Source organism: Leptonychotes weddellii, chromosome 4 (genome assembly GCF_054177405.1).
Source record: "Leptonychotes weddellii isolate Sample4059 chromosome 4, ASM5417740v2, whole genome shotgun sequence".
In the NCBI taxonomy this organism is placed as follows: domain Eukaryota; kingdom Metazoa; phylum Chordata; class Mammalia; order Carnivora; family Phocidae; genus Leptonychotes; species Leptonychotes weddellii.
Genome location: NC_138372.1, coordinates 20,378,657 through 20,406,378, shown reverse-complemented (window position 1 = coordinate 20,406,378; position 27,722 = coordinate 20,378,657). Strand labels below are relative to the sequence as shown.

General features: G+C 51.2%; 1 long non-coding RNA gene and 2 pseudogenes across 2 annotated transcripts; all 3 read right to left on the bottom strand.

Annotated features, from left to right (window-relative positions):
* Positions 1-7,104: 7,104 nt before the first annotated feature.
* On the bottom strand, positions 7,105-27,608 carry LOC145721220 (uncharacterized). 2 transcript variants are annotated; one of them, XR_014144768.1, is made up of 5 exons: positions 27,473-27,608; positions 26,811-27,273; positions 19,745-26,341; positions 16,213-18,406; positions 7,105-7,723 (listed from the first exon to the last, which is right to left on the bottom strand). It is a non-coding gene; the product is annotated as an uncharacterized LOC145721220 (long non-coding RNA). The 2 variants fall into 2 exon arrangements; XR_014144767.1 differs by having other exon boundaries at positions 16,213-26,341.
* LOC115939872 (serglycin pseudogene) lies at positions 8,975-11,528 on the bottom strand (annotated as a pseudogene).
* On the bottom strand, positions 10,327-11,754 carry LOC102739451 (DNA helicase MCM8 pseudogene; annotated as a pseudogene).
* Positions 27,609-27,722: the final 114 nt, after the last annotated feature.

Genomic DNA, 27,722 nt, shown 5'->3' with positions numbered 1-27,722 from the left:
TCTCTCTCATGCTCTCTCTCTGTCTCTCTCAATAAAATAAAATAAAAAATCTTTAAAAAATAAATAAATAAATAAATAAACAACCTTCCCACAATGAAAAAATAATCACTTCAAATATCAGTGATTAAATAAAAAACATGGACTGTTCCAGTGTATTAAAAAACAAGACCCAACTATATTGTTGTACACAAGAAACCCATTTTAAATATAGAGAAACATTAAAAGTAAAAGGATAAGCGTACCTGGGTGGCTCAGTCAGTTAAACAGCTGATTCTTGATTTCAGCTCAGGTCATGGTCTTGGGGTCCTGAGATCAAAACCTTCATTGGACTCTGTGCTTGGTGGGGAGTCTCCTTCTCTTTCTCTCCCTTTGCCCCTCTCCCTGCTCACGTGCTTGCTCTCTCCCTAAAATAAACCTTAAAAAAAAAAGTAAAAGAATAGAGAAAGATACGTCACAGTAACATAAATCAAAAGAAAGCTTGAGTAGCTATATTAATTTCAGACAAAGCAGACTTCAGAGCAAGGAAAATTATCAGGTAAAGAGGGACATTACATAATGATAAAGAGGTCACTTCTCTGAGAAGATGTAAAAGTATCAAAATACATGGGGTAAAAACTCCTAGAACTGCAAGGAGAAAAAGACAAATCCACTATCACAGTTGAAGACTTCAACATCCCTCTCAGTAGGTGACAGATCCAGCAGGCAGCAAATCAGTAGGGACACAGTTGAACTGAACAGTGTCATCAATGAACTAAATCTAATTGACATTTATAAAATATTTCATCTAACAATAGAATACACATTCTTCTCAAGCCTACATGGAACATTCACCAAAATAGATCACACTCTGGGCCATAAAACAAACCTTAAACAAATTTAAAAGAAGGAAATCATGTTAAGTATGCTCCCAGACCACAATGAAACTAAACTAGAAATCAACAACAGAAAGATAGCTGGAAAATCCCACCAAATACTTGGAGATTAAACAACACGCTTCTAAATAACATGAGTCAAAGAAGTCTCAAGAAATATTTTGAAGTAAATGAAAATGCAATTTAAAATTTGTAAGATGCACCAAAAGCAGTCCTTATAGGAACATTTATAGCATTAAATGCACCTATTAGAAAAGAAAGGGGTGCCTAGCTGGCTCAGTTGGTGGAGTGTACAACTCTTGATGTCAGTGTTATAGGTTCATGACACACATTGGGCGTGAACCTACTGGAAAAAAAAAAATCTAAAATCAGTAATCTAAGCTTCTGCCTTAGGAAACTAGAAAAAGAGCAAAGTAATCCAAAGTAAGCAGAAGACAAGAAATAATGAAAATTAGAGCAGAAATCAATGAATTTGAAAACGGGAAATCAGTAGAGGAAAAAAAAAATCAATGAAATCAAAGAATGATTTTTTTTTTTTAAGATTTTATTTATTGGACAGAGAGAGTGCAAGCACAAGCAGGGGGAGCGGGAGAGGGAGAAGCAGGCTCCCTACTGAGTGGGGAGCCCAACGTGGGGCTCGATCCCAGGACCCTAGGATCATGACCTGAGCCAAAGGCAGATGCTTAACTGACTGAGCCACCCAGGCACCCCAGAATGACTTTTTTAAATTAACAAACTTCTAGCCAGGCTAACCAATTAAAAAAGACACAAATTATTAATATCAGAAATGAAAGAGGCCATCACTACTAATCCTGTGGATATTAAAAGGATAATAAAAGAATATTATGAACTCTCTCCCCACAAATCTGATAATCTAGAAAAACACAATCTACCAAAACTGACATAGAAATAATCTGAATAGACCTGTATCTATTTAAGAAATTGAATCAATAATTAATAACCTTCCAAAGCAGAGAGCACCAGGCCCAGATGGTTCACTGGGGGATTCTATCAAACATTTAAGAAAGAAATAATACCAATTCTTAATCTCTTCTAGAAAATAGATGCTAAGGAAATGCTTCCTAACTCATTTTATGAGGCCAGCATTATCCCAATACCAAAACCAGACAAAAACATTACAAGAAAGGAAAACTACAGACCAATATTCATGAAGATAGATACAAAAATCCTCAACAAAATAGTAGCAAATAGAATCCAATGTTGTATTAGAAGAATGATATACCACAACCAGCTATTCCATGTATGCAAGACTAATTCAAAATTCAATTAAAATAATTCATCACATGACAGGCTACAGAAGAAAAATGACATGAGCATACCAATAGGTGCAGAAAAAGCACTTAAGAAATCTAATATTCATGACAAAAAACTCACAGCAAACTAGGAATAGAAGAGAACCTCCTCAACTTGATAAATCTACAGAAGACCTCCAGTTGACATCATGCATAATGGTGAGAAGCTAGATGCTTTCCCCCTAGGATCAGCAACAAGGCAAGGATACCCCCTCTCATCACTCCTAGTTAACATCATACTGAAAGTCCTAAGGAATGCATTAAGACAAGAAAAGGAAATAAAAGATACAGATGAGAAGGAAGAAATAAAACTGTCTCTTTTTTTCCACAAAAGATATGATCATCTTTGTAGAAAATCCTAAAGAATTGACAGAAAAACTCCTGCTACTAAAGCAAGTTGTTTTCAGGGTACAAGATTAATATACAAAAGTCAATTGCAGGGGTGCCCAAGTGGCTCAGTCAGTTAAGTGTCTGCCTTTGGCTCAGGTCATGATCTCAGGGTCCTGGGATTGAGCCCCACATCAGGCTCCCTGATCACCAGGGAATCTGCTTCTCCCGCTTCCTCTGTCCCTCATCCTGCTCATGCACTCTCTCTCTCAAAATCTTTTTTTAAAAAATCAAATAAACAGGGGCACCTGGGTGGCTCAGTCGTTAAGCGTCTGCCTTCGGCTCAGGTCATGATCCCGGGGTCCTGGGATCGAACCCTGCATCGGGATACCTGCTCGTCGGGAAGCCCGCTTCTGCCTCTCTCACTCCCCCTGGTTGTGTTCCCTCTCTCGATGTCTCCGTCAAATAAATAAAATCTTTTTTTAAAAAAGTTAAAAAAAAACAAAAACAACAAAAAGTAAATTGCAGGGGTGCCTAGGTGGCAAAGTCGTTTAAAGCAACCAACTCTTGGTTTCACTCAGGCCCTGATCTCAGGGTCGTGAGATCCAGCCCTGTGATGGGCTCCACCCTCAGCAGAGTCTACTTAGGACTCTCCCTCCCCCTCTGCCTCTCCCCACCCCGTCTCAAATAAATAAATACATCTTTTTTAAAAAAAAAAAGTCAATTGCAATGAACAATTTGAAATAAAAAATAATGCCATTTACATTAGCACACACACCCCCAAAATGGAATACTTATGTATAACTCTAACAGAATATGTACAAGATCTCTGGTGGAAGAAATCAAAGATCTAAATAAATGGAAAGATATTCCATGTTCATGGATAGAAAGACTCAATATTGTAAAAATGTCAGCTCTTTTCAAGTGAGCCAGATTCAGTGCAAACCCAATCAAAATCCTAGCAAGTTATTTTGTGGATATCAACAAACTGATTTTAAAATTTATATGGAAGGCGGAGGTGGGTGGTGGGGGAAGCAAGAAAGGCCAACACAGTATTGAGGGAGAAGAACAAAGACAGAGGACTGAACCTAATTTCAAGTCTGACTATAAGCTTCCGTAATCACTACAGAGTTGTACTGGCTAAAAAACACAAAACAAAAACAAACAAACAAAAAACAGATAAAATTGATCAATGGAACAGAATAGAGAGCCTAGAAATAGACCCACACAAATAGAGTCAACTGATATTTGGCGAAGGAGCAAAGGCAATTCAATACAGAAAGGACAGCCTTTTCAACAGATGGTGCTGGAACAAATGGGCATCTACATGGACAAAAATGGAATCTAGACATAGATCTTTACACCTTTCACAAAAAAAACTAGCTCAAAATAGGATTAGAGACCTAAACATAAAACACAAAGCTGCTACAAGCTAGGAGAAAATCTAGGTGACCTTGCATTTGGCAATGACTTTTGTTTTATTCTTATTTAAGTAATCTCTATACCCAACATGGGGCTCAAACTCACCACCCCAAGATCAAGAGGTGCATGCTCTTCTGACTGAGCCAGCCAGGTGCCCCTTGGCAATGACTTTTTAGATAGGACACTAATTGCACAATGAAAAAAATTGGCAAGCTGGACTTTATTAAAATTAAAAACTTATGCTCTGTGAAAGGCACTGCTGAAAGAGTGAAAAGACAAGTGACAAACTGGAATTAAATATTTGCAAAATACACACAGATCCGACCCAGGACTTGTATCCAAAACACACAACTCTTAAAACAGTAAGAAAGCAAACACCCAATTAAAAAATTAGCAAAAGATCTGAACAGACACCTCACCAAAGAAGACCTACAGATGGCAAAGAAGCAAATGAAAGGATGCTCCACCTCTTATGTCACCAGGGAAATGCAAAGTAAAACAGTAATGAGATACCACTACACGCCTATTAGAATGGCCATGATCCAAAACGCTGACAACACCAAATGCTGGTGTGGAACAACAGGAACTCATTGCTGGAAGGAATGCAAAATGGTACAGCCACTCGGGCAGTTTCTCACAAAGCTAAATGTACCCTTACCAGCTAGCAGTCATGCTCCTTGGTATTTACCCAAATGAGTTGAAAACGTATGTCCCCAGAAAAACCTGCACATGAATGTTTATAGCAGCTTTGTTCATAACTGTCAAAACTAGAAGCAATCAGGGGTGGCTGGCTGGCTCAGTCGGTAGAGCGTGCAACGCTTGATCTCAGGGTTGTGAGTTCAAGCCTCATGTTGGGTGTGGAGCCTACTTACAACAAAAAACAAAAAACAAAAAAAACCTGGAAGCAATCAAGATATCCTTCCATAGGTGAAAGAACAGATAAATTGTGGTGCAACCATATGATAGAATGTTACTCAGTGATAAGAAGTGAGCTCTCCGGGGGCGCCTGGATGGCTCAGTTGGTTGAGCAACTGCCTTCGGCTCGGGTCATGGTCCTGGAGTCCCGGGATCGAGTCCCGCGTCAGACTCCCTGCTCAGCAGGGAGTCTGCTTCTCCCTCTGATCCTCCCCCCTCTCATGCTCTCTGTCTCATTCTCTCTCAAATAAATAAATAAAATCTTTAAAAAAAAAAAAAAAGAAGTGAGCTCTCGGGGCGCCTGGGTGGCTCAGTTGGTTGAGCAACTGCCTTCGGCTCGGGTCATGGTCCTGGAGTCCTGGGATCGAGTCCCGTGTCAGACTCCCTGCTCAGCAGGGAGTCTGCTTCTCCCTCTGATCCTCCCCCCTTTCATGCTGTCTCATTCTCTCTCAAATAAATAAAATCTTTAAAAAAAAAAAAAAAGAAATGACTTCTCAAGCCACTACAGGGCAGGGAGCAGCCTCAAATGTTATCACTAAGTGAAAGAAGCTGATTGAAAGTCCACATGCGGTGAGATCCCAACTCTAGGACATTCTGGAAAAGGCAAAACTGTGGAGACAATGAAAAGATCAGTGGTTGCCAGGGGTTTGGGAAAAGGGAGGGAGGGACTCCGTGGGGCATACGGGGATTTTTAGGGCAGTGAAACTATCATGTAGGAGACTGCACTGGGGCATATATGACAGCATGCGTTTGTCAAAGCCCGTTGGCCGCACAACACAGCAAACCCTCCTACGGAGCACAGGCGTCAGTAAACAGTACTGCGTCAGGACCAGGTCCGCAGCCAGAACACACGCACATGTGGCCTTTTAGTTGGCCCTTCATATTCCCCAGCCTATGGACTAAAGTAAGGTCAGCGAAAACCTGTGTCTAACTCCAGCCTACTGCCTGTGTTCATATGGCCCATGAGCTAAGAATAAACCCTACATTTTCAAATGGTTGAAAAAACAAAACATTTCATGATACATGGAAGTTATACAAATATAAGCTGCACTGCCCACCCTCAGTGCCCAGCGGTGTTCATTTGTGAAACACTGAGTAGCTCTCAAATTCTAAAATATTTACTGAGTGGCTCATTTTGGTGTGTGTGGGGGGGAGGCAGAATATTTATACTTTTGTGTGTCTCCTTACAGAAAGTTTTCTGACTCCCATACAAAATGGTAAATTTAACCAAAGCCTACGTATGATAGTGAGGAAAAAGGGAAAGAAAACTATTAAAAATATATAAATGGAGGGGTACCTGGGTGGCCCAGTCAGTTAGGCAGCCAGCTCTTGATTTCAGCTCAGGTCATGATCTCAGGGTCCTGGGATCGAGTCCTGTGTTGGACTCCCTGCTTAGCAGGGAGTCTGCTCGAGGGTTTTCTCTCCCTCTGCCCCTCCCCCTTCAAATAAATATTTGTCTGTCTGAGCACAGAGTAGGTGAGTTAAGAAGGTGATGATGATGATGGTGGTAAAGATGACATTTATTACGTATTTTTAATATTCTGGATACTGTTCAAGATGTTTCACCTTTTGTATGTGTTAAGGAAATTCTAGCTACTCCAACAGATAAACCCTGAAATCTCAGAGCTGAACACAATGTTAAGATTACTTCTCATTCATATGAAGTTCAGTTAGCGACGGGAATGGTGGCGGGGGATGTCACTGCTCCACACAATCATGAAGAGACTGGGGCTGACCAAGGCTCTGCCATCTTCAACATGTGATTTCCAAGGGTGTGCTGGGCCTTGGCATCTATCCAGCAGGTGGGAGGTAGGCAGTTGGGAGGATTATGCCAGAGGTCTTATGGACCAGCCATATTGCCCAAAGCTTAGTCAGACGACCCCCATCCAGGTGCAAAAGGAGAAGGGCTGGGAAGTGTATGTGTATGTATATATGTATATGTGTGTGTGTATATATATATATATATATATATATGAATGGATATATGTGGATATATGCTGTATCTAAAAAGTAAATACAGGTATGGTCCTATTTTATTGTAACCAGTCAGAAGACCTTGGCTGACCTTATCCTTCCCTCCTTCATGGGTGAATTTTAATGACATAAATAATACCTCAATGAAGCCGATGCTTTAAAAGAAGGCTTTGCAGGCCACCTATCATCAAGCTACAGGACAATCATGTCCCTAGTGTAACTGAACTCAAGTTCATTTGCCCAATACACCGCAAAGCTAATCACGGAGACATCGAGTGTGCAGCAAGAAAAGGGTTTATTCAAGAGGTAGCCCAACGAGGAGACAGGAGGCAAGGCTCAAATTCGCCTTCCTGGAGCAGAAGAGTGAGGGGTACTTAAGGCCAACAGAAAAGGCCTGGGTAAAAAGTTGCAGCTGCACTTCTTAGTCCTGTTGGTCACCGGTTTCAATCCCCACTGCCTTTTGATCATTCCTCACTCATGAGGGAATTGGAACAACGACCACTCTAGTTCCTTCCTGCTGAAATGGGGTTAGATCGGGGTTGACAAATGGAAACTTTATGTATTTAGAATGATTCTTTGATTTCTTGGAACCAGCTCTCGAAAATAGAGTTTCAGGTCCTTCAGTGGCTCGACAGTCCAAGCAGGATTCCTTTTGATGTTCTCCTGGACAGGGTGCTAGGGACCTGAGGATTCTTGTGGTACCAGCTCAATGTGGTGCTGAATCCACCACTTAATTCTCTTCCGTTTCACTGGAGAATGGCTGGTCAACAGCACCTCATAAGAGGTCCTGTTCCATGAGGTCAGAGTTGGTCCTCCAGGTGCCTGCTCTTATGGTCTTTGGGACACCACATCTCCAGCATTCAGACAGGTATTAAGGACACATCTGTGGCGTTCATCAACCTGCCAGAAGCACACGTAGAGTATTTCCCAAAGACTGAGAGTATCCAGTTCCCTAACATGAGCCCCATTGGAATGCCTAAGTCATGAAAAGAGTATAGAATATATATAGAGAGAGAATATTTTATATATATACATATATATATATATATAATGGTTCGGGGGGCTGAAACCATGCCTACTTCTAGAGGCCACTCTTACCCAAAGCAGGGCAACCAGCAAAGCAAACCAACTTTCCCAAGTTGGTTTCATGGCAAAATTTTTGCCAGAGTTCTTAGCTGTTTCATTTATCCAGGAAGCATGTAATTTCCAGTGAATGCCCAAGGCACTGGACACTTAGTATGACTTTCAGCACAAACACCACTCCCTTGTCACTCTGAATTGTTAGCGGCAATCCAAATGTAGGAATTATTTTAAAGTGTTTTGACAACTTCTGACGCCTTCTTGGAATGCATGGAAAAGCTTCAACCCAACTTATACAGGAATCTACAGCAACTAGCAAATATCAAAAATGACCAGTCGGTTTTGGCACCATGGAAAATCTACCCACCAGGCTTCTCCAGGTTCGGTGCCTCTAAGTTGTTCTAGAAGTCTGACTTGGAGCATCTTCAGATGGAGTGGGGGCAAGCAGTAACAACTGGATAGATTTTTCCAGTTTGCAGCTTGAAGGTCTCCGCTAATCTTTCTCAGTGGCCCACAGAGCAACAGGCATGTGAAATCCTCTCCTCTCAAGGTGCCAAAGTATCCTGGGGTTCCTGCACCTGCCAGGAAATGACCTTCCTTACTCATCTGGTAAGGCTGCTGGGAACACTGTAGGCAAGCTACCAGGCCAGTTTTCCCAAGGGGCTCATTGGTACCATAAAGTCAACCTTAGTTCCTTTTTTTAAATTTATTTATTTGACAGAGAGAGAGTGAGAGCACAAGCCGGGAGACAGAGGGAGAAGGAGAAGCAGGTACCCCACCGAACAGGGAGCCCGACATGGGACTCGATCCCAGGACCCTGGGATCATGACCTGAGCTGAAGGCAGCCGCTTAACCGACTGAGCCACTCAGGCGCCCCAAGTCAACCTTAGTTCCTAAAAGCTGTCTGGTCGTATCTGAGTCTGTGCTTGTCTCTCAAATACGACATTCCAGTGGCTTGGTTGTATGATGTTTCCAATTGTGTCTTTTTCTTATTATTATAGTTCTGCTTTAATACAGTAAGATTTTAAAATACACAGATATTGGGGGAAGAAGCAAAGCAGTAGGAAGTACTGAGAGCACAATTTTGCTTTAATTTGGGTCTTCAGTTTCTAATTGTAACAGCAATCACACTTCTCAACAATGTCTACCAGTTCTGCAAACACATCTGATGGTAACATTAGAGCAATACCATTACACTGGTCTTGTCAAATACCCACTCCATAAATTCACTCTGTTTCATCCGGGTTTTTCATAAGAAAAGAGGCATATCTGTAATTCACAATCAGAGTCAGTTCTGAAGACTTAGATATGAAGTATTCCCTGTCAACTTGCTTCTTGAACTGAATTTTAAAAAAAAAAAAACAAAAACAGTATAGGGGCGCCTGGGTGGCTCAGTTGGTTGAGCATCTGCCTTCGGCTCAGGTCATGATCCCAAGGTCCTGGGATCAAGTCCCATGTCGGGCTCCTTGCTCAGCAGGAAGCCTGCTTCTCCCTCTGCCTGCCGCCCCCCCACTGTGCTTGTGTTCCCTCTCTCTCTCTCTCTGACAGACCATCTTGGCCCCAGTCCTGGTTGTCTGATGGCAGATTTCTCTTGAGAGGCCTAAAGTTGTAATAAAAAACATTGTTTTCATCTACTGCTTGGTATTCCTGTTCAGTTTCAGTTAAGAAGCCACTTCCAGATCCTGATCCGAAGCCAGAGCCAGAGCCAGATCCAAAATAGTCCTCAGAAAGAGGGAAAACATCATTCAAGTTCTGGGATCTTGTCATTGAAGCAGGGTCAGTCCTTGGAGGAAGGATTCTGTTGGATTCACCGGGAAGTAGGTTGAATGTTGGCCCCTTCTCATCCATGCGGTTTGCAGAATTACCGTCAGGACTGCAGCAAACCCACTGGTACCTGGCTCTCTGCACAGGACAACCGTGAACTGAAGAATCCAAAAGCAGGACAGCAAGAGCCAGGAGCAGCTGCGTGGTGACCAGTTCACTTCAGTTCACGATTAGGAAATGTAGCAGCATGCACTCTGTTCCTTGTAGAAAAAGTTCAAAAACCTCAAACCCTGCCCAGAACACATGTCAATTTCCTCTCCCCACTCCTGTCCTTGTCTGTGTCCCGGCCCCCAACATAAGAATACTCACTGAGAGTTTCTGAATCTTGGAGGGATGGAGTAGGGATGAAAGATAAATGCTTTATATGTGTTTACAAAGGAATATTTTACCAAATTTCTGAAAGTCATAGATAGCTTAGAAAAAATGTTCTTAAATCTGGAAGAACAAACATCAGAGAACCAGCAATGTTTCAAACAAGAATCACTAAAATAATATATAATCAACACCTTTCCTATTACTACTTTGGGATATCGTCTTCCAGAAGTTTGGGGGCTGTGTTTTCCATATTCTTTAATAATCCCAGGAGGTCCCAGGTTCCTTCAGCAAAATTTACCAGTTTGAAGGTGGTAAACCTTTGGGCCTTTTTGCAAGAAGTAACCTTGGTCATTTAATGATCCAAGAAAAATTTCAAAATCAGCATCCTGAAATGTTTATTGCTCTTTGGCAATCTGTGGAAGCTAATGAAATTGAAATCCTCAGCATCTTTTTTGGTTGCTTCCTCTCTCCCTTCTGACCTTGCTTGGGCCTCTGTTAGACAAATAAGAGATCCCAGCTGCCTGGTGGGCCATTTAACCATTGGCTCTGTTTCCAGAGCTCCAGGTAAAAATCTTGAGGAATTTGAGCAGCTTCCGTGGATGGCCTTGGATGGACATACTGCCGAGCATAACCAGTGTACTTTCTCAATTGCGGGTGAGGATTGGATCTTGGGTTTCACCAGGAACCACCTTTAATCTTTCTCATGATGTTTTATCAGAAACCACTTCAAGTACAGAAGTATTTGAATCTTGAGGATTCATATGAGCTGCCATGGTTCTCTGCTTTCCAGCTCTTAATGCAATCACATATGCAGACAATAAAGTGGTCGTGCTTCTCATTTGGAGTGTACCAGGCTAAAGACCAAGTCAAATCTGGACAACAAGGTGCTCTCCCTTTTTAAATTCTCAGAAGCTGTTTGTCTTTAATTTTTGAGCAAACGCTGTACCCAATGTGGGGCTCGAACTCATGACCCCAAGATCAAGAGTTCCATGCTCGGGGCGCCTGGGTGGCTCAGTCGTTAAGCGTCTGCCTTCGGCTCAGGTCATGATCCTAGGGTCCTGGGATCGAGCCCCACATCAGGCTCCCTGCTCCGCGGGAAGCCTGCTTCTCCCTCTCCCACTCCCCCTGCTTGTGTTCCCGCTCTTGCTATCTTTCTCTGTCAAATAAATAAATAAAATCTTAAAAAAAAAAAGAGTTGCATGCTCTACCGACTAAGCCCGCCAGGCGCCCCAAAACCGTTGGTCTTTATTGTCGTGTCCTCCAACTGGCCTTGGAGCAGCAATCCTGGACATTCTCGCAGGGAGGCTGCACAACCACAGCAGCCTCAATGCTTTGCTGCTGCATTACTTATAACAAGGCTTCGTGTTCATTATCCATCTTCTCAAATTCATCTATTCCACAAATACTCTGATCACCAAGTAGAAGGGCATCAGCTTCCAAAGCAAAATCTCCAGAAGAACTAGCTTTTGAAGAGTTACCATCGGGCACCTGGGTGGCTCAGATGGTTAAGCGTCTGCCTTCGGCTCAGGTCATGATCCCAGCGTCCTGGGATCGAGTCCCGCATTGGGCTCCCTGCTCCTTGGGAGCCTGCTTCTCCCTCTGCCTCTCTCTATCTCTCTCTGTCTCTCATGAATAAATAAATAAAATCTAAAAAAAAAAAAAAAGTTACCATCAAGCCAGAGGTGTGTTCTCACCACAAACACATGCGTCATGGAGCAATGCTGCATGCTGCCTGTAGGGATTGGACTCTTACCCAAGCCTGCATCTCCAACTACAAGGACACGGGGATCTCCTCCAATCGGAATTCTGTTTTTGTCATCTGCCTATTTTTGGCTTCCCCCAGAGTGCCACTGCTGGACCTGCTTTAACAAGTTCATGAGCAGGGGCGCCTGGCGGGCTCAGTCAGAAGAGCATGCGACTCTTGACCTTGGGGTTGTGAAATTAAGCCCCACGCTAGGTGCAGAGATTATTTAAATGAATAAAACTTTAAAAAAAAAAAAGGTTCATGAGCAAAAATGATAGGGCAAAGCAGGTTGACAAAGAGTTTAAACAGGTTTTCAGCCTCAATCTCTCGGAGGGCATAAAGGTCTTAAATAAGAACCCCATCAACGCTCCAAGCTTATACCCATCTTCGGAAGCCTTTGTTTTCTGTCTTTTGCTCTTACTAACAAAACCTTCTCCAATGTACAAAAGGAACATGCATTTGTCATTATTTCGAGAACCTTCTTTGGCATTTGAGACTTTGACAGCTCATCTTCCTCAATTCATCCTGTCCCATTGTTATCAAATCCTATTCTCTTTGAATGCAGTCTTCCCATTAGTTCCAGAAATTATCAGAGCCCCGTATTTGTCAAAGTCCTCTCCATGAATCTTCTTAAAACTGAGACACATTTGCGAGAGTGTCAGAGTAAAACAACAACTGCAAATGATCAAAAACTCAAACCCGGCTGTGGTTAAAGATCTGGTTAGAGTTCATTACAATGCAATCAACAAGGAAATGTGGTTATTTTTGTGATACATAACACTTTAATAATTAGAATTACAAGTGATGACATTATACCAGGACATATCAAAACCTTAGGAATTCTGGAACAGTTACAGCATCCACCCACGTAATATACTCTCTGAAGGTTTATCATCACTTATTTCAATGCTTCCCATGGAATTGGACACAACAACTAAGCCCAATTAGTAACAAAACTCAACACTTCATTTACAGGTTGAATTTGGGGAAGTTTATCAGAAATATCAGAACAGATCATTACAAAACTTAATACTTAATGATCTATTTTGCTAAAGTGGCAATAAGAGATTCTAAAGGCAAATACAGAGGGTTATATGGTTGTTAGCAAAACTTCGCTTTTTTAATATTGAGAAGATTCAACTTTAAGTAATCAAAGACCTAATTAGGGCAAAACATGGAAACTTTGTTTTTCTAGGAAGATTACATTAAAGAAAAACCTTTGTTTACAATTTCTTATTAAGAGTGGACCAATAGGGGGCGCCAGGGTGGCTCAGTTGGTTAAGCGACTGCCTTCGGCTCAGGTCATGATCCTGGAGTCCCAGGATCAAGTCCCACATCGGGCTCCCTGCTCGGCAGGGAGTCTGCTTCTCCCGCTGACCCTCCCCCCTCTCATGCTCTCTCTATCTCATTCTCTCTCAAATAAATGAATAAAATCTTAAAAAAAAAAAAAAAGAGTGGACCAATAACTAAGAAAACCAAACTTTTTTTTTTTTTTAAAGATTTTATTTATTTATTTGAGACAGAGAGAATGAGAGACAGAGAGCATGAGAGGGAGGAGGGTCAGAGGGAGAAGCAGACTCCCTGCCGAGCAGGGAGCCCGATGGGGACTCGATCCTGGGACTCCAGGATCATGACCTGAGCCGAAGGCAGTCCCTTAACCAACTGAGCCACCCAGGCGCCAGAAAACCAAACTTTTTTTTTAAAGATTTTTTAAAGTAACCTCTACACCCAATGCATGGGGCTTGAACTCACAAACCCAAGATCAAGAGTCTCATGCTCCACCAACTGAACAAGCGAAACACCCCCAAATATCATTTTAACAGAGAAAAACCAAACACCAATCTTATACCGGTGTACTTCTGATAGCAAAACTCATTCATTCCAAAGAGATGAATTTTGTTTATTTGGGTTTTTGGCAGGGGGGCAGTGGGAGAAGGAGAGAGAGAATCCCAAGTGCAGAGCCTGGTGTGGGGCTCGATCTCATGAGCCTGAGATCATGACCTGAGCTGAAATCAAGGTCAGACACTCAAGTGACTGAGCCACCCAAGTGCCCCGATTTGTTTTTGTTTTTTAAAGATTTTATTTATTTATTTGAGAGAGAGAGAGCACGAACAGGGGTGGGGGCGCAGAGGGAGAGGGAGAAGCAGACTCCCCCGCTGAGCAGGGAGCCCAGTGTGGGACTCGATCCCAGGACTCCGGGATCATGAAGTGAGCCAACGGCAGACGCTTAACCGACTGAGCCACTCAGGCACCCTATTTGTTTTATAGTAAACTCTAGTTTAATTAAAAGTGGGGTTTGAACTCATGACCCTGAGATCAAGAGTTGCCGACTCCACCAACTGAGCCAGGCAGGCACCCCAATAATAAGATGAATTTTTTTTTTAATTATGCAGTCCCTCCTTTTTCTCTCCCTGTCATCTCCCATGCTGATATATACTTATTTTTTTTTTAAGATTTGTTTATTTATTTTTAGGATTTTATTTATTTGCCAGAGAGAGAGAGCGTGTGCACAAGCAGGGGGAGCGGCAGGCAGAGGGAGAAGCAGTTTCCCTGCAGAGCAGTCGATCCCAGGACCCTGAGATCACGACCTTTCTTTCTGCTCTGAAGCGTCTGCTATCTGAAGGCAGATGCTTAACCAACTGAGCCACCCAGGTGTCCCTTGTTTACCTATTTTAGAGAGCAGGAGGGACAGAGAGAGAGAGAGAGAGAATCTGAAGCAGACTCTGCACTGAGCGCAAAGTTGAACTTGGGGTTCAGTCCCACGACCCCGAGATCATGACCTGAGCCAAAACCCAGAGTCGGACACTTAATCACCTGCGCCACCCAGGTGCCCTGATACATACTTATTGAGACAAGAACATGCAGGGCGTTGCATGGATCTGAGTTCGTGTGAGTATTGGGATGTGCTGACCAGAATCCCCACCAGGAATGAAGGGCTCTCAGCTGTGGGGAAGCTGCCAGCAATCCTCAGCAGCTAGATGCCATCAGGGACTGCCTTGACTGCAGACAGCTGCCTTGCCAAGGTCATGCCCTCTTCCCAGGTGGTCACATCCAATGACTATTCAGTAGGAGGGTATAAAAGTCCAGCCCTTTGCCCCAACTTACGACGGTTCTGAAGGGTAATCTAACTTTTGGAACCCCAGAGAATGCGCTAAGGCTTCTGTGGGTGTTGGCTCACTGCTCCACGTCTGCCTGGTCCTGCTCTTCCCCACCTTTCCCTTCCCCAGGGGCTGATCACTCTGTAACAAGCTTTACATACTGATCTCCGAAATCGTCCTCAGTCCCAGCCACAACAAATTCTCTTCCAAAGATGCCTTCTCACAAACCTTCTACAACTATGCTTTTTACATTCAGATTTTGTCCTACATTTTCCCTCTTTAAATAACCGATCTCACTTCCTTTGCATTGAGCTCTTTCTCTTATTATTTCTAGTAGTCGTGATTAAATTTATTCTTAGCTCCTAAAAACCTTAGCTTCTACTGAAAAGTAGTCATCGTGAGCAGTTTGTTGTACTAGTTTTTCTGTAATAGCCAAGCAGATAAACCTATGCTTAGTAATTACTTACATCTGCTTATTTGTTCAACAATTATGTGTAGATTACCCATAAAACTATGAGACATCAAAGTTGTAAGGTTTTTTTCCCCTTTCCTAACAAATTTTGCAGGAGAGATGACCTGAACCTGCCCGACTCGCAGTAAACACGGCAGAACAGTTCTCATCTAATGCTGACAACTCTAAAAACCTGTTCATTTTTATTAAACCACCGACCTTAAATTAGCTTTAATGTCAAATATTTTCCCAGATCATGGCAACTTGAGTTTTAGAATGCCCAATCCTTACAAGTACTTGCCTTTAAACCAACTAAATAGAGCTCTTTCACAAACTAATTTTAGCAACACCATCCCGAGATAGAGAAGATAGCTCACACTTAACAACATACATGGGCACACAAATACGCAAACAAGACGCAAACACAATCTTAAAGCCCATATTTCCAAATACATTATAATTTATGCATCCCTTCATTGGTCATTTTTCTCCAGAGTCTAATGAATATTGTGGCCAAGCAGGGCGGCAAAAAGAGATGGCCCGATTTTGGAGAACATAGCCCCGAGGGCTACATTCGGGAATCAAATTGTCATTTCCCCGTTTCCTGTTAGAACACAGCCAGCTTTATCCAAAGATCCCAAAAGCTGCAGCGGCAGACAGACCGGAGCGCCCCCCGCCCCCCCGAGCGCAGGTGGGAACGGCGGGGCCTCACCAGCTGAACCCCGCGGCTTCCTAGTCTGCGTTTTCTTAAGAAAAGGAGGTGACGACAACTCAAACCCCCTAATTACAGGCCACCAAAGGGGAGGCGGAAATCTAGGAGAGCCAAACCAACGAGAGGAAGGAAGGGCTCAGGGGCCACCACACAAGACACGCTCACCGAGGGAGGTCTGTCCAAACCGTGTCCTTGTCGCAAGCGTGGTTAGGCGCTGAAGGCTGGTGGCCCCCGTCGGTTGGGGACCTGGGGACGGTCCCCAGGATAGAGCCGAGGCGGCCGCTTGGCCTGGTCACGGCACTCCCATCCCCGCTCGCCCCCAGCCCGCCCCCCAGCGGCCTCCCTGAAGGAGCGTCAGGGGCCTCTGAGGGCAAGTGGGAAGCTCTGGGGGGCAGAGCGGCCGCTGCGCTGATGAGGGCCCCGAACCCTGTGCTTCCCGCTCCCCCCGGCGCCCGGGCGCCTCCTCTCCCCCTCGGCGGGAGCTGGACGACCTGCCTGGACAATGGGCAAGAACCCAGGCGACGCGGCAGGGCCGAGCCTAGATCCCTCGGCGCCAGCTGCGCTGGCCCGTCTTGAGGAGGATTTAAAGATGAACCAGACACGGGCTAGTCTTCGAGAAGCTTCAGCAAGTTACAGAGGGCTTCCCTGTCAGCGCTAGCGCCCGAAGAAACGGAAATCAATCCAAGCTCGGTACGGGAACCCGGAGAGAAACAGGCGAGGCAACAGGGCCGGGTGCGGCACGCGGAAGCTTCCGGGCGCCACGAGGCCGCGAGGCGCGGGAGGAGCCCGGCCCCGGGGGGGGTGGGGCAGCGGCCAGAAGCGCGCAGGCGGCGCCCACAGGAAGGCCCTGCGCCGCTGGCTTTGTCACAGCCCCGAACGAGAAGCGCCCCCAGAGTCTGCCCCCGTGACGTGGAGAAGCCGCGGCGCGTCTCTGGCACCGAGGACCCCGCAGGTGGAGCGAGCAGGTCACAGCCACCCGAGGCAGCACGGGGACGGCGCAGACCGAGAGCCCGACACACGTGCACACAAACTCATTCCACGTACGTGAGCTTTTCAGTCAGGCCACGCTAAACCGTAACTGTTTGAAAAAACTATAGTATTAGAGGTTGTGTGTGCTTTCGGCACACACGGGGGCCTCTGGGCGCGCTGGCCGCGACAGGGGACGGCGCCTCCTGCCAGTTGACTGAGCCGGGCGGTCAGGTGTCACCGCTTTCCCGGAGGTGTATTATACTCACAGTGCAAGAGTCTCACCCCAAGGCAAGTGGGGATTTAATCAGATCCTATCAGAACCCAAATCTCTTCCTGAGAGAGATGGAATCATTTATCCTCAAGTCCCACTTTCCAGGAACCCCGGGTGTTTCTTAGTCTAATCAGAACCTGGGGGACGTTCCTACAGAAATGCACATTAGAACCCCCATAACCCTGTGCGCTACACCTGGCCTTCAATATGGAACCTGTGGCCTGTGGCCGGAAAGCTCCAGAAGGGAGAGGGAAGTCTGGAGGCTGCAGGGCTTGAACTCCCGACTGCTGTCCTCCTGAGGGGACAACACAGAGGAGTGAGTTCCTAGCACAAAGGTGTTTCCCCGGGCGGCGGTATTTAGAACAGGACGGACAGCGAGAGCTGCCCACGCCGACAGGACACCCACTCAAGCTAGCCTCCGAAGTCCTCTTCCCCATTCAGGAATTTATTTCCATGAAAAGTCTTACAAAGGCTTGGATATTAAATATCATTTGCTGAACCAACTTCATTGGGAAGACGCGAATTACTGGAAAAAGATGAAAAATTCAGGACCACACACATCAGTGACTACAACGTGGTGTTATTTTTGTCCTTTAGCTGCTTTTAAGTTGACTGTAGGTTCTTTCAATGATCCTTCAGTCATCCTAATGTTTTCTCTCAAGCATCTCTTGACAAGAGATTTGAAGAGCCTCTTGGAGCATCATCAGTGGTTCTTCCAAGCCCGAAATCTGTACTGGACTCAACATCGAGGCTGGTGCCTGGCAGCCCTCACAGGGACACCTCGGCTTAGTGACTGGAGGTGCTGGGGTCCCTGTGAAGAAACTGCCAGGACCTGTGACCGTCCAAGGACGTTTTCTCCTCGTCCTTTTGGCTACTTCTTCTTCTTTTTTTTTAAAAGATTTTATTTATTTATTCATGAGAGACAGAGAGAGAGACAGAGGCAGAGGGAGAAGCAGGCTCCCCGCGGAGCAGGGAGCCCGATGCGGGACTCAATCCCAGGACCCTGGGATCATGACGCGAGCTGAAGGCAGACGCTTAACCGACTGAGCCACCCAGGCGTCCCTTGGCTACTTCTTCTTACTAGAATATCTCTTTGTACTGGAATAAGACAGGAGGTTCCTGCAAAACGTCAGTAGGAGGTCAAGTGACTGAGCTAATACTGATCCAGCACTGACTCCACACCAGGCCCGGCGGAGGGGGCTTACACCTGTCAAGTGACCTGGTCCTCACAACACCCTTGTGAGGTCAGCATGCTGTCCCAATCTTAGAGGAGGACATGAGATACTAGGCAGGGTAGGATCCTTGCTACCTTCTTGCGTGTGACCTCAGACAAGTTACTTAACCCTGCGTCATAGTTTCCCATCTGTAAAATAAGGACAATAATTCGTATCTCTTATCTCCCAATTCTGTGTGGAGGCTCAGGAGTCAGACAGACCTGGCCTGGAGCCCTGCCACAGGGAGGGAAGCACCTGCTGGGGCCCACTGCAGCCCGGCCACCTCCTGGGTCTCCTGGTCCCTAACATGAGCTGATGCGGACTCCACGGGGTCTGGCTGCTCCCTGCCTCTCCAGCATTCCAAGTGGAGGGCAGGAGCTCCCTGGGCCTCTGGTCCGCTTTGCAGTGGTGAGATAGTCATCGCAAACATCCCAGGATTGTGGCCTGTCTGATAAAAAAGCAAACTTCTACAGGCCTGGGCTGGATACACAAGCTAGGGGCTGGGCTAGGCAAGCTTGGTTGGAGGGAGGGCACCGCAGAGCCCCGGACAGATAATCCAGGGCCAGAGTTTGGGTTTAAATCAAGCAGTCCTGGGCCCAGCCCAGCTCTGTCACTTACCATTTTGGGTTTCTGTGCCTGTTTCCTGTGCTCGGACGGGAGCCCCTGTTCCAGCAGCGCCTGGAAGGGGCTCCCACGCGGGGTAAATCTGACTCCCCCCCCTCCCCCCAAGGGGTTTCGTCCCGTTCGGCTTGGCCACAGAGCTTTGTGTGCTCCCTCTCCGCGAAGCCCGGCCTCCCCAGGCTGAGTCCTTTCTGTCGGAGGCCCGTGACCACGGATGAGGCCCCGGGGAGCACACATGCGCTCCCAGGATCTCCGGCTGGGGACCAGGCCCGGCTTCTGGGCTGCAAACGCGGCGGCGCTCGGCACCGGGAAGGGAGGTGCGCGCGCGGGCGGGGCGGGGCCTGCGCGGGCGCAGGTGCAGGGCCTCGGCGCCAGGTGACGCCGGCCTCGGCGGAGCCCCGCCTGCTTGCCGCGCCCAGGCTTCTTTGAGGACCCCCACTGGCGCCCCGGCTCCAGCGCTGTGTCTCTGGCGTACTTCCCGCCACCCCCCGCCCCAGGCCTGGGAACCAAGCCCTGGGAACCAAGCCCTGGAACTGCAGTCCTGCCTCACCGAGATGGGGAAAGGCGAATCGGGGCGACTTGACACATGATCAAGCTGTGTGACCTTGGGCATGTCACTCACCCTCCGTGGGCCTTCTTACTTTGACTTTACAAAGTACTTTATTCAAGATCCGGAAGCTGGCATTTGACTCCATGATATCGACAGAATTGGGACCGGCCCGAGGTTGTAGTGTCAGGGTGGGAGAAACGACCATATAGTGTGAGAGCCTGAGAGTTGCTCTCCACAGGGCCGGGTGATGGACAGGTAGATGGATTCAACTCCCAGGGGGCCCCTGGCTTCTCTTGGCACAATCAAAGGGTGGAAGATGGCTGGCCAGCCTGCTGCCAACTCCAGGGCTCCCTTGCCCCTGCCGACCTGCCCTGGAGGATTCTCACCTTGACTCCCAGGCTCCAGAGGGGTCAGCCTCTGCTCCCCCACTGCCTCATCACCAGTGTGACTTGTCACCAAACAGAGGAGCCCCATCCCCGTGGTATCTAGCAAGCACTCCTAGTTGTCTCCCAGTGTCATTTCCCAGCCTCCCTTGGGGCTGGGTGTGGCCAACAACCTTGTTCTGACCAATGGGAAGGGAGCATTCTGGACGTGCGCATGGGAGGCTATGCCTTTATAAGGGGTGGGGAGCACAGTCCCCTTTCCCAGCCCCATTCTCCCTGGCTGGTCCTCAACTCAGGGAGGGAGGCTAGTGAGCATCTTCAAGCACGAAGACAAGGTGGGTGCCACACCTCAGGAATGGCAGAGCAACAAGATGGAAGGAGCCTGGGTCCTTACCCCACCCACTTCATGTTTCCAATGCTTCTGGGAGTGGGGGGCTTACAGCACCTCTCCATTCTACAGAGCATGGAAAGGAGGGCTCAGGAAGACAGAACCATCTTCACTGGGTCACACAGCCCGTAAGTGGCCAGGCAACAGGTCAAGCCTTAGTCATGGACTCCTAAGTCTGGGCTCTTCTCAAAATCACTTCCTTCATTCCTGCCTCGAGGGTCCCAGGGGAAGGGGCAAAGCAAGAGAACTGGGGTTAGGGGGGGAGGGGGCCAGAGCAGCCGGCTTCAGGAACAGAACCAGAGGACGGGGAGGCAGTGGGCTGCTGCTCTTTCCCAAGGCCACCAGAGCCCATCTGCAGGGGCAAACCTCCCCAGCGCCATACCTGCCCCTGGATGGGCCTGGGGCTCCGTGTCCCGCACCTTCTCTCTGTGTTCTTCGAGAAACTATTACAGGTGCCACGCTTACAGTTTGTGAAGTCCTTCCCCAGGTACATATGGATCAGGCTACTCCCCTGCTTTAAAACCTCCCATGGCTCCCAGTGCCAGAGGGCTGAGCCCTACACCCCGAGCCTGGTGTTTGAGGAGGCTTGTGATCAGGCCCTGAGCCCTTCATCCCATTCCCCGCTCCCTCTCCAGCACCTGCCCCCCACCCATGCTTCCAGGCTGTCCACCTGCTGTTCCTGCTGCCTGGAATATCCTCCCCCTCTACAGCCTGGGTAACTCTGCTGACCCTGAGACCCAGCAGGAAGGCCCCCTCCTCCATGAAGTCCTCCCTGCTGCCTGCCCCCCACATGGAGTCGGCTGTCGCTTCCTCAGCTTTTGGTGGATGGTCTGTTCACTTCACCCCCTGATGCATCTGGATGGGGCCCAGGGCTGGCTCCTCTCTGGTCCCCAGAGGAGGTGGCTGAAGGGTTACTAGCCTCACTTTCACATTATATAGGAGAGGAAACTGATGGACAAGAGCCAATTGAAGACCAGAAAAGCTCCAGTGCCACAGTGTTTCCTGCGGAGCCCCCTCCTCATTAGAGGCCTTTGCCCGCCTGCTGCCATTGTCCCTGCTTTGCAGAGGAGAAAACAGAGCCATAAGGGGTGAACTGACTTGGCCACGGTCGCAGGGCTAGTGGGACGTAGTGTAGCATCGCATGGGTGACAAGGGGTGATAGTGTCACCTCCCTCTCAGGGTTGTCTTGCACACTTAGGAAGGTAACAGGTATGAAGGGGCTGGTAGCCAGAGGGAGCTTGACAAGATGGCGACTTCCGACTGTCATCCCTCCCCTAGGGACTTAGGCAGGAGGCTGGCTTTGCTCTGTCCCCCCAGGAGGGTCTCATCTCCTTGGCCTTCCCAGTGTCACCCAGGCTGTACTCCTTCTCTTCTCTGGGCTTGGGAGAGCAATGGAGACGGGAAGCTCATTCTTCCCAGGAGCTTTGCCAGTGACAGAGACACCAGGGAAGCCATTGCCCAGCTCAGAGCTTCCACGGGTGGGGGGATGGACTTGGGGTTCCCATCCCAGCAACCCCTGAAGCCTGAGCCCAGGGTGGGGACCTGTAACTGTGGGGCCTGAAGCCCAGCTGTCATTCACAGGCTGGGTCACCCGGGTCTAATCACCATGCCTCTCTGGGCATTGGTTTCTGCCCCTATAAAATGGGGCATTGGCACTGGGGTTCTGGATTCTACTTGCCAATCATTTCTTACTGAATCGGCCTACCAGTTCTTCCTGTGAAGGACCCATTCCAGAGGCAGGAGCACAGAGGGACTCCCGTGATGTGCCCGGACTCACCCAGTGACTGAGCAGTAGCATCAAAACTGGGTCTCGGAGCCCCCGTGCTCTCTCCTCTCCTTCTTAGTTGATGCTGTGGTCTTGCTGGGCTGGGGCCCCATGGGCATTCAGCTGTGTCCTCTAAGTGCTTCTGGGATGGCCCAGAGACAAGGATGGTTTTAGACACCCCTGGGGCTCAGGCAGGAAATCTGGGGCAGCCTGGACCCAGCCAGTGGGGTTGTTCCTAAACTGGAGATGAGAGAAGATGAGTTCCCAGGCCCGGCTCTTCTGTGGCCCTGGGCAGGGTTGTGACAGGCAGGACATGACAGCTGCTCCCTCCCCGTCGTGGCTTTCGGAGAGGACAGGGAGCCTCAAGGAGGCAGGGACCTCAGGGTCCCTGTGTCCCGTTCCCTGCACCCCGGGAGAAGCTTGGGGGGGAAATGCCAACCACCTTGGCCCCAGGGGACACCTCGCCCAGGCCTCTCCTGGTGCAGAAGTAAAGGAGTCCAGGTTACACAGAGGCAGATCCAGGAGGGAACCGATGTCCCAGTACTAAGGCCACTGGCTTCCCACACATCTGCCATGGCGCTCCCTCTGTGGAGGGGGAGAGCACTTAGCAGCCTGGCTGTGTGTCTGCACGGCCTCTCTGAGCCGCTTTCCGCTTCTGTAAACTGGGCCTATCACTGGCCTCCCAGAGCTCTCGAGAGAATCAAGCAGGCTTATGTTGAGGGAAAGAGGACCCTTTTCTCACTACCACCCCAGATGACCCCAGGGAAGGTTTCTCCAACTCCTAAATACCGGCTTCTGTGCCCCAAACCCTGGGGTCAGAGGAAGGAACAGCTGTTTTGTGGGCAGCCACTTCGTGCCAGATACGGAACATCTGTGCTCTTACCTAAGCTTCAAAACGGCACTGGGAGGTAAGTATCATTCCCTGCTTTTTGTGCAGATGGGGAAACTGAGACTTGGAGATGAGTCCTTTCCTGCTGTCTGGGCTGGAGCCCCAGGGGTGCACATTAGGAGGGACCCCCAGAGTGGGGGAGACACAGGTCAATGGAGGGCCAGGGCTCAGGGAGGGGCAGGACAGACCCAGTCCTCCCCTCAGAGGGGACACAGGACCTAGGCGCAAATCCCAAACACGGATTTCAGTTCTGTGAGCAGAGCAAAGGAGAGCTGGGGGAGGGTGTATAATGGCGGGGTGGGGAGGGGCAAGGCTGACGAGCCCTGGGGGCCCACAGAAGGTGCAGAGAAGGTCTGAAGGACCGGAAGGAACCAAGGGGATGATTGGGAGTGGGAGTTCCTGCCAGGAGTCAAGGCAGGGGCCAAGCCCCAAGGCCAGAGCACAAATATGGGGATGAGAACAAGTTCAGCTACCAGGGGACGGAGGAGGGTGGGGGCGCAGGAGCCAGTGTGTGCAGATGGGAAGGGATTTTAAACTCCATTTGGACAGCGCTGGGGAGCCACTGAGGGTTTTAAGCAGAGTGAGTGAGTGGTTTAGATCCAGGGGAGAAGACAGCTAATTGGGGATCCAAAGAGGGGGGTCCACAGGACTTGAAGGATTGGGGGGTATGGGGGAGAGGAGGGAGCCTAAGGTGACACCCCGCTCCCCCCCCATTTTGATGGCCCTCTGGTGGGCAATGGGGCCCTTTACAGGGCGGGGAACAGGAGGAGTAGGAATGGGCCATGATCACTGGGAGCAGGGACACTTCTGGGGAGGTGTCTGGTTGCTGAAAGTGAGGCTGGGCTTGTGGGCCCAGCCCCGCAGAGCCCCAACGTCAGGGGAGGGCAGAGGCGGCCCAGAGGAAGAAAAGTCAGGAGGGGCAGGCAAGAAGAGCAAGTGGTAAAGGCCAGGGCAGGTGGAGTCGCAAGGACAAGGACGGGAGACTGTCTGAGCTTTGGCCTCGAGGTGGTGTCCCCAGGAAAAGCAGCCACGGGGGACAGGGCCACAGACAATGTTGGGTGCAGTGTCGAGCGAGCGGTAGGTGGGACTGCCCGAGGGCGGGGGGGGGGCGGCGTAGAGGGGTCAATGTGCGGGAATGGAGGTCGACTGGGGGTCTCGAGCAAAGGAGGTGGCAGGAGGGGACAGGAAGGAGGCCACCGCCTCAGTGGAGCCTGAACCACAGCCCAGGCGCAGAGCGGAGGGACTTCTCTCTCGAGCTCAGGCCGCAGGAGCCTTCAGTCCCACGCGGCGGCAGGAAGGCGACCCCGGCCTGGCTCTCCGACCCTACACGACCCCTGGCTCGGCCCCATGCGCTCCGCGGGAGGCCGGTAGCCTCACGGTCGGTCCCGCAGGAGACTCCGCCCCCAGGGGTGGCCTCGGTCGCTCCCAGGGATGCCTGTCCCCGAGGGCTGGGCAAGGAGCCCCCGGGGCGCTGAGGCCACCCCCGGTCTCCTCGGCCGAGCTGGGTTCGAGGCCTAGCCGTGCTGTGTGGCACCCTGCGAGGTGGGGTGGCCCAGGCCGGCGACTTCCTCGAGCTCCCCCCTCCCCGCCCGGGGCGCACAGCCGGGTCTCATTACCGCCCCTCCCCCGCGCCCCACGGGCCGGGGGGTCTCGGCGGCCGGGGGAGGGGCGGGTTATAATCAATCCCAGCCAGGAAATTCCTCCCGAGGGGCCCGGGCTGCGGGGGCCCGGGGGGGGGGGGCGGCTCAGAGCCTGGCCGGCTGCCCGCGCCACCCCTCCTCCTCCTCCGAGCCCGCCCCCCGCATCATGGAAACTGGGCCGCCAGCCGACCCCCTCGCTCCGCTCCGCATTCCTGCCTCAGGGGGCGGGCGGGGCTCGAGAGCTGGGCGGCCCGGTCAGGCCCGCGGCGGGGGGCGCCCCCAGTGCCTCGGCGTTGGGGGCCGACGCCGCCTCCCCACTCCAGATGGGGCACATCTTCTCGGGGAAGGCCGGCGGGACCCGTGACCCTCCGTTAGACTCACTCAGCTCTGAGAAGCGGCTCAGCCCCGCCGCCTCCACCCCTGCCGCGGGCTCCTATTCACCGAGCGCTCGCGGGACTACCTAGGCTGCGCCCCGTGTCGCGTGCCCGCCCCCAACGCTGGATTTTCGCCTCTTGCGAGGCGGACACCATTAAGCCCATTTTCCAGGTGAAGGCAGTGAGGATCATGGAGGGGAAAGGCTGGGGGGCGGGCGGAGCAGGGACCCGGCCGCCTCCTCCGGGGAGCTCCCCGGACGGAGCGGGGCAGCAGTGGGCTCTCAGACGCCCCCGCGAGTCCTCTCCCGGGCGCCTGGGATGAGGGGTTCAGACAGGCGCGGGAGGGCGTGCGGGCTTCGAAAATCCTGTCTGCGCGCTCGCTGCGGAGCCGGGCAGGGCTCTCCAACTCCGGGTCTCAGTTTACCCACGTGGGAAGAGGGGGCCCTCCCAGGCCTCTGCGAACGACATAAGTCCGGGACTCGGGCCCCCGGATCCTCCGAGTCACCAGGCGAGCACACAGCGCTTACCTGCGACCCTCAGACCCGAGCTGCTGCCTGCTTCCAGCGGTGGGGCCTGGCGGGGTGCTAGCCAGTCAGTCCCCCGGGCTCCTGGGGGGCGGGGCTTGGGCGGGGCCGGGCGGGGCCTGGGGAGGGGCGGGGCCAGGGGGCCAAGACTCGGCGGAGACGGCGGCAGTGGCCGGGGCCGCGGCGCGCGGACTCGGACCAGGACCCGTCCCGGCGCGGCGGCGCCAGGTGAGCAAAACTAGGGCCCCGGGTTCGCCCTCCACTTTCCTCAACTTTTTGTTTGGCCCCTCCCTCCGGAAAGGCCCTGGGGGGCGGGAGCCCGGTCCGCCCTTTTCCCCCGGGCGGATTGCGGGCGCGGGCGGAGGCAGGACCCCAGAGTGCGAGGGACCCGGCCCAGAGCAACTTCCCGTGGCCTGAGACCTTCCGACTGTGGCTCCAAGTTTATAACCCCTGCGGTCCCAGCGTGGACTCACGCCTTCCAGAGTCTTGTGGTCTCTACGTGGGTGCCCGTCTCTCCGCACGCCTCCGCCTCCCTCCCCGCAGGGACGCGCGGGGGCTCCGGGCGACCTTTCCGGAGTTGGGGCTGGGGCACCAGCTCTGGCCCGGGGCGCGGTGGTCTCTTCTGCGGTTTCGGGCTGGGGAAGAGGCTCCACACTCAGAGACGACCGGGGAACGGCCCTTGCCTCCTCCCAGGACGCTCCCGTGGCTGTGCCGGGAAGAGCACAGCGTTAGCTAGGATCCGGAGGCCCGGCGTCGGGTCCCGGGGGAGCCCCCTCCTCGTGTGACCCCGGCAGGGGACTCTGCCTCTCTCTGGGCCGCAGTTTCCATCTGTGAAAATCAGGCTTTAGACGCCGTAGACTCTGCGGCTCCATGCTAGGCCCTGGGCCTTCGGCACTCCTGTCGGAGGCAGGGATGGGGTGTCGTGCCTTGAGCTTCGGGGGTGCGGATGGGGAGTGAATGGGGCAGCAAGACCTCCTTCCTGGGGCCTCGGCACGGATTCCAGCGCTGAAACTGTTTAGAAACCAGACTGGGGGGAGTGAAGACGCACCACTGGACAGCGAGGTCCTAGCCCTCCTCCCCTGCGGCCCAGGGCGTCTGGGCGGGGGCCCCCGTTTCTCCCCCCCACACCCCCCTTCCGTGGGGGCCACACCACACACAGCCCAGCTACTCCTTACCTGGCCCGGCTTCAGTTCTTAGGCCCCAGGACGGGAAGGGCTGAAGCCAGGCGGCCCAAACTGGGGCGGCCTGAGGTGCTGGGGCGGTGCTGCTCCGTCCGGGACGCGGGCCACTGAGGCCTCGGGTGGAGGAGGCCGGAAAGGAGGACAGGCGGCGGGAAAGGGGGATGATTCATCCTGAGGAGCTCGAATTGGAAACGCTGCAACCTGGGAACAGCCTTGCCCGGGCCGACGGGAGAGCTGGGGGGAGGTCTCCCGGCAGGGCCCCAGCCCAGCACCTGCAGCCCCCTGCCCCCTGCCCCCTGCCCTGGCCACTGCCCGGCCGCTGGGGGAAGGGAAGCCTCTTCTACGCGGAGTTGAAAGCCATCCTGGGCAAAGTCTGCCGCTGGTCTTGGTCAGAACGGTCTTCCCGGAGTCTAGCTCAAGTCTCTCCTGCTGCAGCTTCAGTGCAGGCTGAGGAGGTCTGAAGGAGGGGGCGGGCAGGAAGAGGCTGGAGTCAGTGACACCCTCTCCTTCCTCCGCTGCGGTATGTAAAGCGCAGTAGGGGGGGAGGTGGGGCCCGCGAGCGACCCCAGCGGACCCGGGCGGTCTGAGCGCCCCCTCCCTCCTTTACTACGGTGCACCCACGTGCGGGGGTGAGGTCGATCCCGGGCCGGACTTACCCTGGAGACGCCAGTGCCGGGGGCCCGCACACCTCCCGAGGCCCGGGGTCGGCGGGCTGGCGAAGAGGGTGCAGGCGGCCGGAGCTCCGCAGCCGCGGATGCGCCAGGTAGCAGTCCGCGCCCCCCTCCCTCCTCTCCGCCCGCGGGTCGGGCCAACTCCGGCTTCTGCCGCGCGTCCCTGGCTCGGAGCTCCGCTGCGGAAAACCCGAGCGGGGGCGGCTCCCCGCCTCGCGGCCCGGGAAAATCCGGG